At 35.1% G+C, this 17,846-nt stretch overlaps 1 protein-coding gene across 3 annotated transcripts in view; it reads left to right on the top strand.

The window, feature by feature from the left end:
- LOC149801463 (carbohydrate sulfotransferase 8-like) overlaps positions 1-17,846 on the top strand; it is a 66,808-nt gene that overhangs the window by 31,904 nt on the left and 17,058 nt on the right. Inside the window, exon 1 of one of the 3 annotated variants that reach the window (XM_089955615.1) lies at positions 15,499-15,652. The exons of the other annotated variants lie outside the window; for them this stretch is intronic. The gene's annotated coding sequence lies outside the window, so the exon portion shown is untranslated. Of the gene's footprint in view, positions 1-15,498; positions 15,653-17,846 lie in introns of those variants that run through there. 3 annotated transcript variants of the gene reach the window in all.

The raw sequence follows: 17,846 nt of genomic DNA, 5'->3' as shown, positions 1-17,846 counted from the left end.
GGTTTGTGAACGTTATCACTCTTAGCTGATTTTCGAGGCAAAATGCAATGTACGTGATGAAATATGCATACGTGCACACCCTGAAGATAGACTGGAACGTTCTATATGCCACTTTGTTTGTGTCAAGTGACCAGCCAGTTGCTTGGAAAGAAAGTAGGACACTCAAATCACTCATTGTTTTGGCACCAGAACCTATACCAAAAAATGGAAAAGCTCTTCAGTGTAAATAGCCACGCAAGATGGCCATGTTACAGAAACTGTGGAGTGGAAATGTAGACATTGTCTGCTTCATAGTATTCAAGTTATCACAGTGAGCGTTGGCGAAGCTAACTCTTGTGATAACGCCTATGTTCAATATATAGATCTTCCTTCGTGCATGCTTTGAAACAAAGTTCATCAGCCGAATGTTTGCTTTGAAATCGAACAATGTTGTGTCTTGGAAAGAATTCCATACATCTCCACTAAGTTAGTCTGGTTTCGATCTTTCTTCCTAAATAAAACAATGTTGTGCAACTAGTTACTTAACAGTCTTGTAGATTGGAATATAACGTACGAAATACAAAAGCAGACAATTTACGAAATAAAATCAAAGTGCAGTGTATGCATTTTTCTTCACTAAGACTCGCAATCTCAGTCAGTTGCGCTCGTCTTATGTTTTGCTTACTGGGAGGGCATTATGGGTGGCATTGAAAAACTATTCTACCCTATAGTTTTATTTCTTTACTTCGGTTCCTTTTTCAAAAATGGACTATAGTTACCCTTAGCCACTATGAAGCTTAAAGTGAGTAAGATTAACTTAGTGTATTACGTCAATATCAAGATATCCACAATTCATTAAACAATAAAATATAAAAATCAAGTTAATCTATCAGCTATTAATTTATACGTCAAAGCCGCCAAAGGCATTTCCATTGTGATTGGAAAACACCTTCAACTCATCTGTTTTAATTCAAATTAATTTGTTTTACGAGCATGCCAGTTTGAATGGGATTGAAGAAACGCGAGCCATACTCAAGTATTGAAATTGTACTAACTGATTTCAGAATCAATAATCGTAATTTTGAAAAAAAAAGAAGATTCGGGGTTTATATTCTTTATACATTATTGATAGACTATGTAAGACTAACTAACATTTGCTAGTTACAAATGTTTGCTGAAGTACCTTGTAAAGACTCTGAGACCTTGCAGTTACCCACCCCACACCACCGCTTTCTACATATTCTAGGAATTCATACAATACTGTAAGTTATTTTTTAATTCTTTCACTTTGATTTCATATTTTAGTGAAATAAATTTTCATTTTGGAAAATTGAATGCTTGTTGGGTTTTACCTTGTCCTTTTGCATAGTTTAAGCCCCCTTGGGCGTAACAAAGGGTATTTGTGCTGAGGTTCTGTAACAACGTTGTTTAAAGCAACATAACTTCTGCATTAGTAATGCATTCAAGTGAACATTTAGAACAATCCTATTATGTGTCTAAGGTTCGTTGTTTGACCCGGTATTAGTTCTTGTCTCTTTTGCATGAGTCAACGGAAACTAGTTGCTGTATTCTATTGAAACTCTGATATTACAATGTCTAACGCGTATGTTCTAATAAGTTAGGGCTTCTCGTCTGACATTCTTGGTCAGAACACTGGTGGCATCATTACCAATAATGTTAAGGTTCCGTTTGAAAGTTGTTTTCAGACACATCGTCCATATCCGCTGTTGTATTCCAAGGAATCTTCTGAATAGCGTATTGCTAAGACGTCCTCTATCTGAATCGCCTGCGTGAGCACATAACGTGTCATCGTTGTGAAACTAAATGTTAAGCTACTGTGTGAAAGACTTTGAATGTCACATGTCTTCTAAATATGTCGACATATTGCACTAAAACTTTGAAATGCTGCCAAAAGTTAATAACCTAGTTCGCAAACATACGCAAGGTGCCCGTGCCTTTGTTAGTAGAAGGCGTTGTTCTAATAACGAGCAATACAGTGCGTTCCGCGGAACTCTTTATATTCAGACTACAAAAAGGTGGTGCTGAAAGAAATGTAGATAGAAAAATATATATTTTAAATGAATTAAACGATGCTCTTTTTGTATGACTTAACTACTGACAGATAGATATGCAGAGAGGGGAATTACAATCAAAACTGGTGCACACTGACCTCGGTGTGTCTAAAATGTTAAACATGTACAATAACGGTTACATTTGTTTACAAGTTTTGAACTATTATCGATGTGAACAGTGTAAATAAATGCAATTTGCACTTTTGTTTTGTAGACAGAGGGAAATATTTCCGAGCGAAGTGGAAACCTGGCATTGTCATGAGTAGCGACTTCACTAGTACAATAGAAAATGTTTTACGTAGTAGAAAATGTTTCCACTTCACGAATGACATTAGAAAATGTTTCCACTTCACAAGTGATAATAGAAAATGTTTTCACTTCACGAGTGAAATAACGTAGATGCTATTTTTTTATTTATTCTGAGAGCAAAAACCTTCTATTTCCATGGATTTGTTTCTCCATTCTGTGTCAGTGCGATTAACGACTGCATTAAGTACATCTATAAAAAGAAGTCTGAAGTTTGCAATAACTTTAGGGCACGAACATTTACAACTTTAGAATGTTCACAAAATGCTTGAAACTGTGCATTTTGTCAAATTAATGGATGTTTTCGTACTAAAAATGAAGATGTTTTTATTTTATTTTTTAACATTTATTGCGCTAACTGATACTATGAACATTGCTGCGGCGGGGTTAGTTATAAACGCAATGAAACGGTACAACATACCAGTGTATCCCCCAGGGGTGTAAAATTGAGGGCAAAAAAAACCCCATTTCATCTCACCTGTACTTTTTCAGCTCGAAATAGGATATTGCAATTTGCACAACATACTCTCTCTCTCTCTCTCTCTCTCTCTCTCTCTCTCTCTCTCTCTCTCTAAAAATACATATAAACCAACATGCACAATTAACAAACAAATGCATTGTCCATTGAAAGAATAATTTTATTAGTTCATTTTTCTTTTAGTTTAAAGTCGTACTTTTAACAGTCTCTTTATAATCTTTCTGTAGCAATATTATAGACCAACACATTACATATAAGCCAATACAAAAAGTCAATTAAATCTTTTTAACCAAATGGCAGTTAATTTACTACCTGTCATAAAATGTGTACTATCATCGGTTTCATTGTACTTCGTCCTAGAACACATTTATCCAAAAATCAAAACTGCTAATGATTAATATTCTTTCTAATATGTTACACTTGAGCTGTAAGATCTTTCTTCTATTGCAGCAAGTTAAAAACCATAAAAAAATTGCAATGACCCCCCCCCCCGACTTTGTAATCCAAAAAACGCATTTGTCTCAGCAAGTTTACTGATTTCTTTGTTGTGAAAGAATGTCTTGGGTGATAATGTGTTCTCCAGCTATTTTGTGGCGAAAAAGGGCAGATTTTTAAAAATTCATAAACCCTGTCATGAAAGGTTTATTCATTTTTTCAGTCTTCGCAATCATGCGATCAGAAGTCACGCCGGTAATCCTAATGGATGTGCCGTATTCCAGTCAAGGGAATTATTTTCTCTGTTTTTCATTAAAGTTAGATCCACAGTTACTTTTTTGTGTTCTGCTTCTTTCACTTTCTTCACGAATGATTCCTAGTCCAAGCCGTTTTAATCTGGTGATCACTTTCTAGTGCAATAAGCATTGACGTTAAACATCTGGACGACATCTTGATGAGCTCGATGGAAATCGCGTGAGAGTTCGTGAGATTAGGGGAAGCTACTCCGTCATAACATTGCCTATGCTAGTCTTGTCCCCTGTTTCGTATGCTCCTTGCGTTGCACTCCGCTATAAGAATAGCAGAGTGCAACGCATGGAGCATACACATGAAGGAACCAGACTATGCCTATGCTCGAACTATACACGATGCCATCCCTCATCCAAAGCATTGGATATTAAATAAATCCTGATCGATTTATGTGAATCCTTTGCGTCAGAAAAAAAAAAATGCACGGCAACTTAATGTGTGCGTCAATTTTCTCAAGCGTGCGCCCTTGACGCACAAATATGCAACAGACTTAAGAGTGTAACATTATTTAAAAACCAGAGTTTAATGATTGTTAATTTAGTTATAACTACTTTAGTTTCCAATTTTGTTTATTTGTGCGTTCATTCAAGCGTGAATTTTTTTTACATTCAGAAGCTTGCAGTCAATTTCGGTAACATACACTACTCCCAAATTTCGATTGTAATTAATCAATTCCTGATATTTTTGTCGTTTTTGGAAATGATTTTGATGTGATGAAAGTCAAAGTCGGTACTTCAACAATGTTATTACTATATGTAATCAAGAGTTTTTCTTAAAAATGTGTACCGTTGGTCGTTAAGTGTAACAGGTATATGAAACTATGGGTGACGCAGAATATCGACTGGGAACTGGTCATGTAAATTCAATCACTGACAATTTGCGCGATTCATCTGGGAAACCAGTTATAAAAAAAATAGTATCTGAAGCTTACTATTGTTGGTTGTGGTACATTTTTATGCATTCTTGACGGCGCCTTCTCAATGATGACATGTCAACAGTCTTGACACATTTTAATATTTATGAGAGAGAGAGAGAGAGAGAGAGAGAGAGGCATACATATTAAAATACGACTCTGAGTAACACAAATAAAGGCATATATATTTCTTAAATGGGAAAAGAAAGTAGTTCCAGAAGTGATGTCACCACGGAGGCAATGAAACGATATCGCCGCTGTCGATATCATTTTTCTCCCAAATGATATATTTCAATATCTCATTATGAAATATACAGCGAAATTCTTGAGCTTTGTTGTCATTGTCACCAGCATTGTAGACAATAATATTGATACAGTCAGTATAATACATATACACTCGTACACTAAAAAAAAAATGTAAAAGCTGAAAATAATAAAAACTGGTATCATCTTTGAAGACAACTCAGTGTATCCTGACTTTATGCATAGGTAGCACTTTCTCAATTTAAAACAAATCGGATTGTAAAGAAGTAAAACGAGACATGTATATGCCTATCGTCTTAGACAGCAATACTGCCAAATGTGTAGATTATTGTACATTTTATGTAAGGGTTTGACTTTTGCACAAAATTCTTTCTGGTAATGACTGCGAACAGCATTCGGCTTGAAACAGTCTAAGGTTGGCACAAATGCATACTTTGCCCTTTATTCTAGTCAAGATTAGTCACTGCAAAAGGTTCCACTGATATACTTTGTTCTCTCTATTGAACGCAATTTCTATATCTAGTAAACTGTCAAATTTAACCAAACCATCCATGTTTGCATACTAAAATTTAACCAAATCATCCATAATGTTTGCATACTAAAAATTTAACCAAACCATCCATGTTTGCATACTAAAATTTAACCAAATCATCCACAATGTTTGCATACTAAAAATTTAACCAAACCTTCCATAATGTTTGCATACTAAAATTTAACCAAACCATCCATGTTTGCATACTAAAATTTAACCAAACCTTCCATAATGTTTGCATACTAAAATTTAACCAAACCATCCATAATGTTTGGATACTAAATAGACCTAGGGGCTCATAAGCTGTAATATGATGGATGGGGAGGGTGATTTTTTAATGTCATAAATTTAACATGTTGTTCATGTAAATGAATATATAAACTGCTGAAAGAATGAATTTATACATTGTAATGTATTAGAAATGTTCAGATCCCGACTTACCTTGATATCTGGATTAAACCGTTCATGTTGTATGTCAAGTGTGATTGCCGGTCATGTGGTAACACATATCTCATCGAATTCAACCTCGCACATCGTTAAATACTCACACAATCTTTTGGAATCTTATTTTATATGAATTTGCCACACCCTGAAATATGTTTATCATACTAAAATTCCCATCCAAATCATCATTTGAATACCGCTAAGCTCGATGACTCCAACAGCTGACATCAAGAAAACACGTCTGCAGGCAAGATGGCCGACACTAGATCACATGACCGGTTCCACAGAGAAAATTTGTTAAGTTCACAATTTTTTACTAAATTTCACTTGTTGATTGTAAATGCTGGCCTTCTTTTATACAAGTATAAGTATGTTCTGAATATTTAATGGTGTATTCTTCATTTGTATGCTGGTCAATATATTTTCAATGTTATCAGCGTTCATCGGCAGTTGTGTACTCTTCACCCAAGCTTAACAGTCTTGGTTACGACTTCAAGTACTTTGACGCTCGATGGACACGACATAATACGTAATGTTTATATATTTGCTAATGACAGAGTGTAAACGGACAAGTGATGATAGTTTAATTGTATATTATCCCTCAGTTTGTGTCGCTGGTTATATATTATCTGTTCGGCACCATCAGACCTGTTCGGCGTCCGGGACAAGCAACGATTGGTTAAATTTACGTCACATGACTATTTTCCGAAGAGTATATTTGCGAGTGAAAATCAAAATTCGGCAGATAGCTGTCAACATTAGCGTTTCTATCAACATCTCTCCGCCCAATAAAAAGAGCCCTGTATTGAGGTAGTTATAATTACAACTTTATTGGATAAGCTCATAGATACTTATAAAAATAGGACAAGTCTACAAATTTTAATTTCTTTATTCTCAAAAATAGGCTGGAATTACATATTTATAGCACAACAATAAGAACCAATTCAATTAAAAAAAATTCAATTCACTGCTACTGATTCAAGCTTAATACAAAAGTAATATTGTGCCACAGAAATAAGCAGCTATCTCCCGCCACATTAAGAATTTAGGGTTAACTTTCAAAATACTTACTGCGTGGGTCATCCATTTCTCGCGGAAAGGTTATGAAGGCCAGCAAATTATGGCATTTGTGTATTGCATATGTTACACGTAAACAAACAGATACATTCAAGTTTTAGTCATATTTCTTGTATTAAGCATCTTATCACAATTTCATAGTCAAAATAAAAAGGTCCTGACTTTGAGCATTCTTTAAATTTATTATTACTTTTACACAAGTTAGCCCAAACCCACAATCTGTTAGAATGCTAAAATTTAACCAAACCATCCATAATGTTTGCATACTAAAATTTAACCAAACCATCCACAATGTTTGCATACTAAAATATATCAGAATAATAAATGAACAACTATAAAAAAAAAAAAATTCTTCAGAATTATAAATAACGAGCTTTACAATTAATTAGACAGCAATGTCGGTGATACAACCAGTTAGGTTATGAATGATTGGCAATCGCACAGAATGGTTGGAAAATTCTTATCGGATATTTCATTTGATGGAACTTATCGCTGCTATCATATCCAGAGTGACTAATGACCAATTATTCTTCTTGTTAACCCTGATGCATGCATATGGCATCAATACAAGGACTCTATGCACATCATACGGTAATTCTTGAATGACATGATGCTTTTTCATCACGAAAACAATACGTCAATATTTCGATTTTTACCAGAGAGGATTAAAATTGTTGCTTTAAGCTAGCCTACCAAAACTTTGCCGAGGAAGTTAGCCAAAACCATTTTATTTCTTATTTACTGTACTGAACAACAGCACGAAATCTGACGGTATCGTATATTCGTGTATTGTCTATATATCCGGGAACGCTTTTCTGCTAGGATAAGAGTCGAGACTGCCCAATATGACAGAAAATAATCCTTTAATTCAACATACGGCAGGCAGTGAGCAAACGGAATACGTCTCCAACAAAGCTTTTAAAGGTTTACACATATATGAATCCGCGTTCCAGCCAAAAACGTCAGAAATGTGTGTATGTGTGTGTGTATGTGTGTGTGCGCGCGCTCTAAGTCAACCGCGCAACAGTACGCTATCGGAAAGAAAAAAGAAAGATAGTACTGAAAGTAAATTACATTGATAGGAAGCATTCAAGGAAAGACCTATGAGAAAAAAATCGGCACAGGATGACACTGGTCATACAAATGCCAGTATTATGTACCATATAAATTTCAAAGAAAATGTTTTAATGATTTATTTGTAAACAAACCTATGACTCAGCTTTTTGCGTTACAAATAAATTGTTCATTTTAACTTACAATAGTATGTATGTATGTATGTATGTATGTATGTATGTATGTATGTGTGTGTGTTCGTGTGTGCGTGCGTGCGTGCATGTATGTATGTATTTATGTATGTAAGCATGCATGTACGTACGTACGTATGTATGTATGCATGTATGTATATGTGTGTGTGTGTTTGTGTGTGCATGTATGTATGTGTATGAATGTATGTATGTATGTATGTATGTAGGTATGTATGTATGCATGTATGTATATGTGTGTGTTTGTGTGTGCATGTATGTATGTGTATGTATGTATGTATGTATGTATGTACTCTTATGTCACGTGTTTAGGCTCGAATAAATAGTAACACAAGAAAGAGTGAAAACAACAAGCTTTGAAAATAAACACAATAATTTAATTTCCTGGAAAAAGTCTGTAAAAATAAAGAATATGAACTTACAGTTTTATAGAATCAAATCCAAAAATAATCCAAGAATGATCCAAGAATACAATTTTAGTAGTCCTAATAACAAAATGTTCTAATGATTTCAAGTTCGAATCGCGACGAGGAATTCAAAATGGAAGACGTTGACGTATTCCAAATCTGTAGCGTAGAAACAAGAATTGTCACTCCGGTTTCTGATAGTGAATAATTTTTTACAAAAAAAAGTCCTTGTTCAACAATTTCACATAAGCACACGTATTTGCCAGAAAAATAACAGAATTAATCCTTTTGAATCCAAATAACTTGAAATAATTCCAATCCAAGTAATCTGAAATAACTCCAAACAGCACAATATACAACTTCCAGTGTAACAGCCCAACTTCTGCTGAGAATAAAAATTCTCCAAAACAGAGGTTCTATGGTCTTCTAAATCGTAAACAAGGGGTGACGTGATCATGTTCTCGAAGCTCATAGAAATTAAGTACTTGTTAAAGGTCACGTACACCTAGTGTGACCTGCGAAAACCAATCATTTTACTCTAAGAAATAAAAAATGTAAAAAAATTGTTTACATCTTAAACACGAAGTTCCATCATGACCTCGACAACAACCAATCGTTTTTAAATAAAAATAGAACTTATTTACGTGGTTGCTACAAATTTTGAAACAAGGTCAGAATTTAGATCAACACCTGGTGTTTATAAAACGAACAGTCAAGGTCAAACTATTTTCTGAAAAAAGTATCATCTCTAGTGAGTAAACTTACAATACAATATCAGGTAATAAAAAAAAAAACAACAACTGACAAACATAGAAATTGAAATAAATATATATTAAATCATATATAATTAAATCAAATATATATAACAGTACTTACATATGTACTTATGTATGTATGTATGTATGTATGTATATATGTATGTATATGCGTGCGCACGTACGCACGTACGTATGTGCTGCTGATGGATGAAAAACAAGAAAGAGAAAATCAATAATTCGCATAATGTAGCAGAGATAAGACGAGAAACGGTTCGTCTCGGTAATGCATTAACTGTCATAAAAAGTCATTGTGTAAGTTTTAAAACGTTGAATGAAACATCTGCAGAGTATGCACATACGATGGCATTATAATTACTATGCACCATAGAATGCAACAACAATTTATATATACGGAAATACAGTCTGTTAGCAGACTGCTTAGAATTTGGCTACTCATCTTAACTCATTTTAACATTAATACATCATATCGTTTCTGGTTACTTGGTGGTGGTTTGGTTTGGTTATCGTTATCTTGAGGATGGTCGACCTCAATGTTATTGCCCTGATCGAGTAAATAATAACCTAAAACATAAAATTAATGGAAGGAATAATAGAGATATGAGCAGAGACATAGAACTGAAAAACACTAGCTCCCGCGTGTAAAATATAACAATTTAATCAATTACACAAAGAAAATGAAATTGAACGTGAAATTTGAATGATACAGTTTCTCGTAGAAATAAACTATCAGTATATAAGAAATGCAATTAGCCGTTCTGTTAAACTAATAAAGAAAATTTCATCATGAAATCTTATCAACTATCGAACTCAAATTACCTTGCATGCCTGCATAACCTGGCTGTTTCCGGACCCTTCTAAGTCAACATAGGTGACAAGTCAGAGTCGCCTTACTCTCTCTTCTCTCTCTCTCTCTCTCTCTCTCTCTCTCCACAGCCTCTTTCGCGTCAGCAACTGTAACTTGGTTGTTTGCTCTATTTCCCCACTGTATGATGCTTACATGGAACAATTTCTTTTTAAAAGAAATACATAAGTAAGATAAACATATGTCAGGTTTTTCTCTCCTTCTGGGATTTAACAATAAGCCCAGTCTTGTTTGTTCAGATATCGTCTTATAATAAATGAGCAGAAACTAAGGCTGCCTGGTATCCGATATACACACCGCTAGTGCATGAAAGTTAATGTCTCTCCCTAGCGGCTGCTCAGCATTCATAATATGACTATAGCAAAACAAAACCTCTTAATACCCCATTTGTACGCCGCTGCTGTGGACTATATATTACTGACTGGACTAAATGTCGGTCGGCAGGCGTTTTTAATGTTAATACCATCGATTCTCAGTTAAAAGAATTCATATCGTAATTACACAAAATAATTAATAGATTTTACTTCTGTTAACTACATTACTTGCTAACTAGCAACTCATAGGCATAAAATTTCCAGATATAGCAATATCAATCCCTAGCCTACACGATCCAAATCATTTAGATTTTAACGTAACTTAAACAATTTTAGTCATATCGCTACGATGTCTCCAGTGTGTAGTGTGGCATTTTAGCACTGGGGCACCATGCCGCAGACATGTGGCATCATGTCCGACCCAATCACATTATCTTGACACCGGGCTGACCTGTCCTAAAACTTCTTAATGCTGAGGGCTAAGCTAGGCGGCTGTTAGTATCATTTTTATATTAAAAAACTGGCATGACTCTGCCGGGGTTTGAACCGGCTACCTACCGCATCCGAGGCGGACGTTCTTACCAAATAGGCCACCGAGCGGTCCCAACCAGAATACAGCTTCGCAACAGTTTTAACTATCGGGATAATTCACCCGTAGATGACTGCTGAATGCACTTAGATGGAAAGAAAAAGAAAGTCAGTGAAACTTATTAGGTTCAGCGAAAGCCATTTTACTGCTATTTTGAAGACCTATATGAACAGTTTCCGGATAGAATTATCCATCATTTCATTCCCCATTACAGCTAATTATCGATTATGCCCAACAAACACTCCAATTCACCGTAGTATCGCTCCAGCTCGCCTTCTCCAGTTCACACTACGTACGACCTATCCAGCTAACCCTATGATTACTCCAGCTCACTCAACACTCTCCAATTCACATACGATTACGCAGCTCACTTTACGGTTACTCATACTTACTCTGCGATCTCTCCAACTCACTCTAACATTACTCCAGCTCACCCTGCAATCGGTCCAATTCATCCATTTTGAACGATTTTGGCCTACCATATAAATGGACTGACTGTTCATTCCGATCGAAAACATGTGACATGTAACTGTAAGCAAGCGATGCTGGCATCAGGATATAAGGAAATGAAGGTCCAACTCGATTAATTGTTACCAAAGTCAGGATGAAATACACTTTAACAGAGCTATTTTTAGTTTGTTAGCCTCCCTCTTTCTCACGTAAACACACACACACACACACACACACACACACTTACTTTGTAGACGTGGTGATATTAAAATACTTAATGTATTTAAAAAAATACTTTTCTAGTGTTCCAACTCAGATTGAACAAAGTGAATTTTCCACTGCCCATTTCCTCAGTGGCTGACGCAAGGACGACATACCTTAGAGTTTTAAGGTACACATTTAAGATATGTACAGAAAAATGAATTTACCTCTTAGAATCACATACTAAGATGGGAGACATTTTCCAAGGTGGTAATTTCTGCTGGTTGGTTGGTTGGTTGGTCGACTGTATTTTTAACACTTAAATGAAGTTCGTCGAACAGTTTTTTTCAGAAATATTAACAGCTGATCGTGTTCACATGATGGTTTGTTTTTTTGGACCGATGAAATTACCTATTTTAGACTTATAAAAATGGTACTAGCAGCTGCCTCGCTAGGCGCTCAGCGTTGAGAAGTTAGTATTAGGACTGGTCAGCCTGGTGTCAGGATAATGTGACTGGGTGTGACCAGATGCTACATATCTGCGGCATGATGCCCCACTGTCACACTGCAGTCATCGTAGTGATATGACTGAAAAAAAATATGGTAAAGCTGCGTTTAAAATCCAAATCACACACACACACACACACACACACACACACACACACACACACACATTACTTATTACATGAAAAATTAATTGTATCTTGGTCACCCAAAACCATAGTGTGTGTACCGATGACTGGCCGGACACAGTACGTCCGCTATGTATAGACGCAGCAGTACTTCTGACATATTCATTAGATGTGTTGCTACATCATCTACGTCTGTAATTTCACTCTTACCACGCTAAATGATATCACTAGAAACAAAATTAGAACTTATATTAAATGTTTTACATGGTTCTTGGGAAAGCCTCCTCTTCTGAACACATTCTAAGCACTGCGCGGACACCAAAAAAAGACCGTATAACACCAAATCAAGCCATGGTATTATCATTTCTGTTTGCTTTATGTTGGATCTGCGACTCATCCATCGAAGCAATAAAACAGCCGAGCTTCAGCTATCTGGGCTTCAGGAAACACGCATACAGTAGCGCTCTCACAATGTGGAAATTATTTTGTCAAAAACTTTACAAATGCATGAACATGTGTTGCAGTTTTGAGAGGACGACATCAATATATGTTGATGAATAAAGTGATAACTTTATTGGAAGATACTTTAAGACACATGGATAACTGTTTTTCACCCATGCAACAGAAAAATCTTTCTGATTTACTAACTTTACTCAAGTCGGTTGTTTCCGCACAGTTGTGTCAGTCATGGTGTCCACGTGATTAGAACTACTTTTCAAAAGAAGAAAACCTTGATGATTTCTACAGTGTCTGACGGAGTTGTTATAAAATCAAACAACATATACGTATAAAAATAGAACTACACTCATAAAGCATCTTAAGGTCTCTCAAACTCTGATAACAGACCATACAAAACATTCTGAGAGAGACAGATACACACACACGCATTCGAAGTCTAGCTATTTTGGCAGAGCTCATAAATGAAAACATATCTTTGCTGTTCGCGTGACTAAACTGTCTGAATCCTGGCTGTTAGTCCCTAGCACACCATCAACTTTTTTAAAAACATTTCATGGTTTAAAAATATGTTGCACTTTGGAGTAAAGGTGAAGGGGTAAAGAACACAGAAACATCTGTGGGTGATATCTTTTTATGGCAAGAAAGTGTACACAATTTAGAATATTACGAGTTTAACGAGAGACAGACGAAGACAATGACAGGGGAGGATGTAAGAAATATAAGCAATGATTAAGCAAGACTGTACCCTATATTTCAAGATGTAAGACGAACAAACGCCTCAGATATTTTTGTAACCTGACCATTCATTCTACCTATCCCTTAAAACCCAAGTGGATGCACCTGTGCCAAATGAGCAAGGGAATTGTACGGGTAGCAGTTGGGACAAGAAAGCGAAGTACCTTAATTAAAAAAGGGCTGTTAAAATAAACTTGCCCAAGTTGACTTATAAACATATCACATAAACTCAAAAGTCAGAAAATATTTATGCTAAAATCTAAAAGACAACACCGTTCCAGACACACAGGCTATGCTTATCACTGGCTACAAAAAATTTAAACTCTCTCAAGAGCTACCGCAAAGCCAGCAACAACCAGAAATGTGTTATGTAGGACCTGCGTTTTTCAAACTTTGTCAAACACATCCAGTCTGCCCCAATTGAATCAAACATAATAATGCAGTTGCAGCTGAAAACTCAGATCAGAATGGCTCATTCATCAGTCCACACGCTGTTCATGGGCGCCCACACATAGATCACTTGCCCCCACCCATTTCACCCCTAAACACGTTTTGATGTACACCAGTAAAACTTAACAGCTGACCACTGCATGTTTCCCCCACCACCAAATCTGCGACCGCACCTGATGCTATCCTAAAAGAAGATATCCATCCTTGCACTAGTAATAGCAACACACGCCTTATATCCAGGACTATAAATATAAATTTCCAAGAAAATCATGATTTATAAATCTCCTCACCGTCATTATACACTTCGTTAGAGCTATGTATCCAGTATAGTATTGTACAATTGGTGACTATAATGCTTTTTCAAATTAGAACTGATGAAAGTTAAAAGTCATCAGCATAAAATATATTAATTACTTCTTGTTATTTGTATATGGCATCCATCGATTAAATGTGATAATACAGAAATACTATCAAATGTTCTTATGTTCCTATTTTCTTGTGTACTTAGGGTCGACAGGTCATCCCACTATCCTCATTAACATATTCGTATTAATGCTCGGTGCTTACAAACAATAACACGTTGCTCTAGACGCTCATGTTCAACACTTCCAATACGTAACAATTATAACTTTTTTTCTAAGAGCGGCATAAGATAGCTAGATTCTACTTAAATAATTACTCAGATTTTCATAAAATAGTACAAACCCTGATGACCTTTATATTAAGTGAGAGGAAGTGCAGGTTATTTTAATTTGATTGGAAAAAATTGGGTGAGAAAAATAATCTGTGCTTGTATTTTTACCAAGTCAAGAAAATTCTAACCACAGGGTTACATTGAGCAAAGTCTCGTGCGGAGATAAATAATTTAACCACATGACTGGGATTTCCTCGTCTCATTGCAAACCCCAAAATAGATTATATTATTCACATGACGTCATCAATAAGATGTTTAATAAGCCCATATCGTACCTTTAATATATAGAAGATCTCAAATTGTACCGATTTAATACTGAATTTATGAAACGAGTTAAATAATGTCCGACTTTTTTGAGCCTTAGCGAGCAAAAGCTGGACATTATTCAACGAGTTTCATAAATTTAATATTAAATCATTACCCATTTGAGATTCTTTTTATCACATAGTTTTTATTTCAGTGGCATTATTCAGATGGAAAGAAGAACACATAATTTCGTTCATTCTGACAGACGGTGCACCTTTCATTTGTTGTGCATAAAATATAGTCCGAAACAAAGTTGAACTAGTAAAAGTAGATTGTACATTTTTACAAACTACAAATCAAAGAGAAACCTTCCATCCGAATAAACGGAACATTTTATAACGCCAAATCGTTTTTCAAAACAGAATGATTAATGCTATGTGAGGTCACGTTGATACGGTAAACAGTAGGCCTAGAGTACATGTTTACCCTAAAATGTCACTTGCAGAACTAAACGTTACATTGTTGCGATTTTTATGTAGAAATAGGATTACTGGATGCAGAAATTCCCACATTTACTGCAATGCATTTGTGACCGGATATTTACAGTATCTGATTGGAACAATAGACTGTATAGAAGACGTAAACAAATTTCTTTTTGAAGCGGATTTGCATCCCATATATACTGCGAAAAAGGATGCTGTGGTTGGATCAAGTTCTGTCAGTTAGGAGACCCATATATGTCCAAATTATTCTGTGAACAGAGGTGAGTTTATTTACTTCTGTAAGTTAACATTTAATTTTATAATAAATAATGTTTAGTTGGGATGAAATTTATGAAATTATGTGGGTGCCATATAATCCGTGTTGTGCTGATGTGTGGTTAAACGTTATTGCATCTTATGGAATTTGATGAATAAATCCCGCATACAGTTGAAATTAGTTTCATTAAACTTCATTTCATGTGAGGATTCATGTAATATTCTCAGACATAACAAGATCTTCAAAAAAGTGCACATCTCTGTTCCTGGTGTGTGTAGTTCCCATCGTAATGGGCACATCAAGGAAGCATAAAAAGATAATAATGAAGTGAATCGACTGCTGGATTGAGGAGGTTAATGACTTACTGATAAGAGGATGTATGCATTGCAGTAAATGTGGGAATTTCTGTATGTATGTATGCATGCATATATATATATATATATATATATATATATATATATATATATATATATATATATATATATATATATATCACATAGTAGGCAGAGTTTTCCTATAGTATGTGCAGATTGATATTTTTGATATTACCACATGTTAAAATATCACTTTTTTCCAAAAAAGCCCATGAAATTATTGTGCAGTATCCTCTTTAATGATTGGATGGGATCATAGGAAAACAGTTTTCATTTTTAACCCCGCCTTCTGGAATGTTTTATTTTGAATGAACATTTTTGGCGGCCATTTTTTAACTCGACTCGCGAAAGGAAATTGAGGAAAAATTATTTCGGCTGTCTGAATATGGATATGTTACCCCTACAAGGGTTTGTTATGTCACGTATAACAATATCATAATGTGAAAAAGGCGTAAAACTACATAACAAGAACAACAAAGTAAAACTAAGGGCATTGCTTATTTGATGCCGGGGTGGGGGAGGGTTGGTTTATCTATAGCATAGATAAAGAATCCACCGTACATACAAGCGTGGTTTAAATGTTAACTTACAGAAGTAAATAAACTCAACTCTGTTCACAGAAAAATTTGGACATAAATGGGTCTCTTAACTGACAGAACTTGATCCAACCACAGCTGATCTTTGCGCAGAGTATATGGGATGCAAATCCGACTCAAAAAGAAATTTGTTTACGTCTTATGTGCAGTCTATTGTTCCAGTCAAATACTGTAAATATCCGGTCACAAATGCATTGCAGTAAATGTGGGAATTTCTGCATCCAGCAATACTATTTCACATGAAAATGGCAACAATGCAATGTTTTTTTTTCTGAAAGGGACATCCTGTGGTAAACATGTACTCTAGGCCTACTGTGTACCGTATCTAACAATGTGGCATCACATCGCATTTGATCATTCTGTTTTGAAAAATGATTTTGCCGTTATAAAATGTTCCGTTTATTCGGATGGAAGCTTTTTCTTTGATTAATAGTTTGTAAAAAGTACAATCTACTTTTACTAGTTCAACTTTGTTTGGGAAGATATTTTATGCACAACAAATGAAAAGGTGCACCGCATGTGAGAATGAACGAAAGTATTCGTTCTTCTTTCTATCTAAATAATTTCCACTCAAATAAAAACTATGTGTTAAAAAGAATCTCAAATGGGTAATGATATAATATTAAATTTAAGAAACTAGTTGAATAATGTCAATCTTTTGCTCGCCAAAGCTCGCAAAAGTTGGACATTATTCAACTCGTTTCATAAATTCACTATTATATCATTACCCATTTGAGATCATATATATATATATATATATATATATATATATATATATATATATATATATATATATATATATATATATATATATATATATATAATCAAGTTGGCTTGAGCATATGGCTTGAGCATATTCTAGAATACCCAGCTCACAACAACATGGTTACCAAAAAGGTTTAGACTGCACAACAGCGAGTTTTGTGCTGTTGCAATCAGTACAATATAATGTAAACATGGGTTCATGGGTTTTTGCTGCTTTTCTTGATAAAAAAAAAGGCATTTGATACCGTGTGGCACGAAGGACTGCTTTTTAAATTATTCACGTTGGGAATTACGGGTAAATCCCTTTTGATATTTTTTAACATGTATACAAATTTACAGAGTAAAGTTCTTGTAAATGGGCAATTTTCAGAGTGGTTCTCAATTGGCCAAGGAGTGAGACAAGGGGGTGTTTTGTCAACCTTGATGTACACAATATTTATAAATGACTTGCTGCTACAGTTAG

This window comes from Sinohyriopsis cumingii, chromosome 4 (assembly GCF_028554795.1).
Source record: "Sinohyriopsis cumingii isolate HCF-2022 chromosome 4, ASM2855479v2, whole genome shotgun sequence".
In the NCBI taxonomy this organism is placed as follows: Eukaryota; Metazoa; Mollusca; class Bivalvia; order Unionida; family Unionidae; genus Sinohyriopsis; species Sinohyriopsis cumingii.
This window is presented reverse-complemented; position numbering and strand designations above follow the sequence as displayed.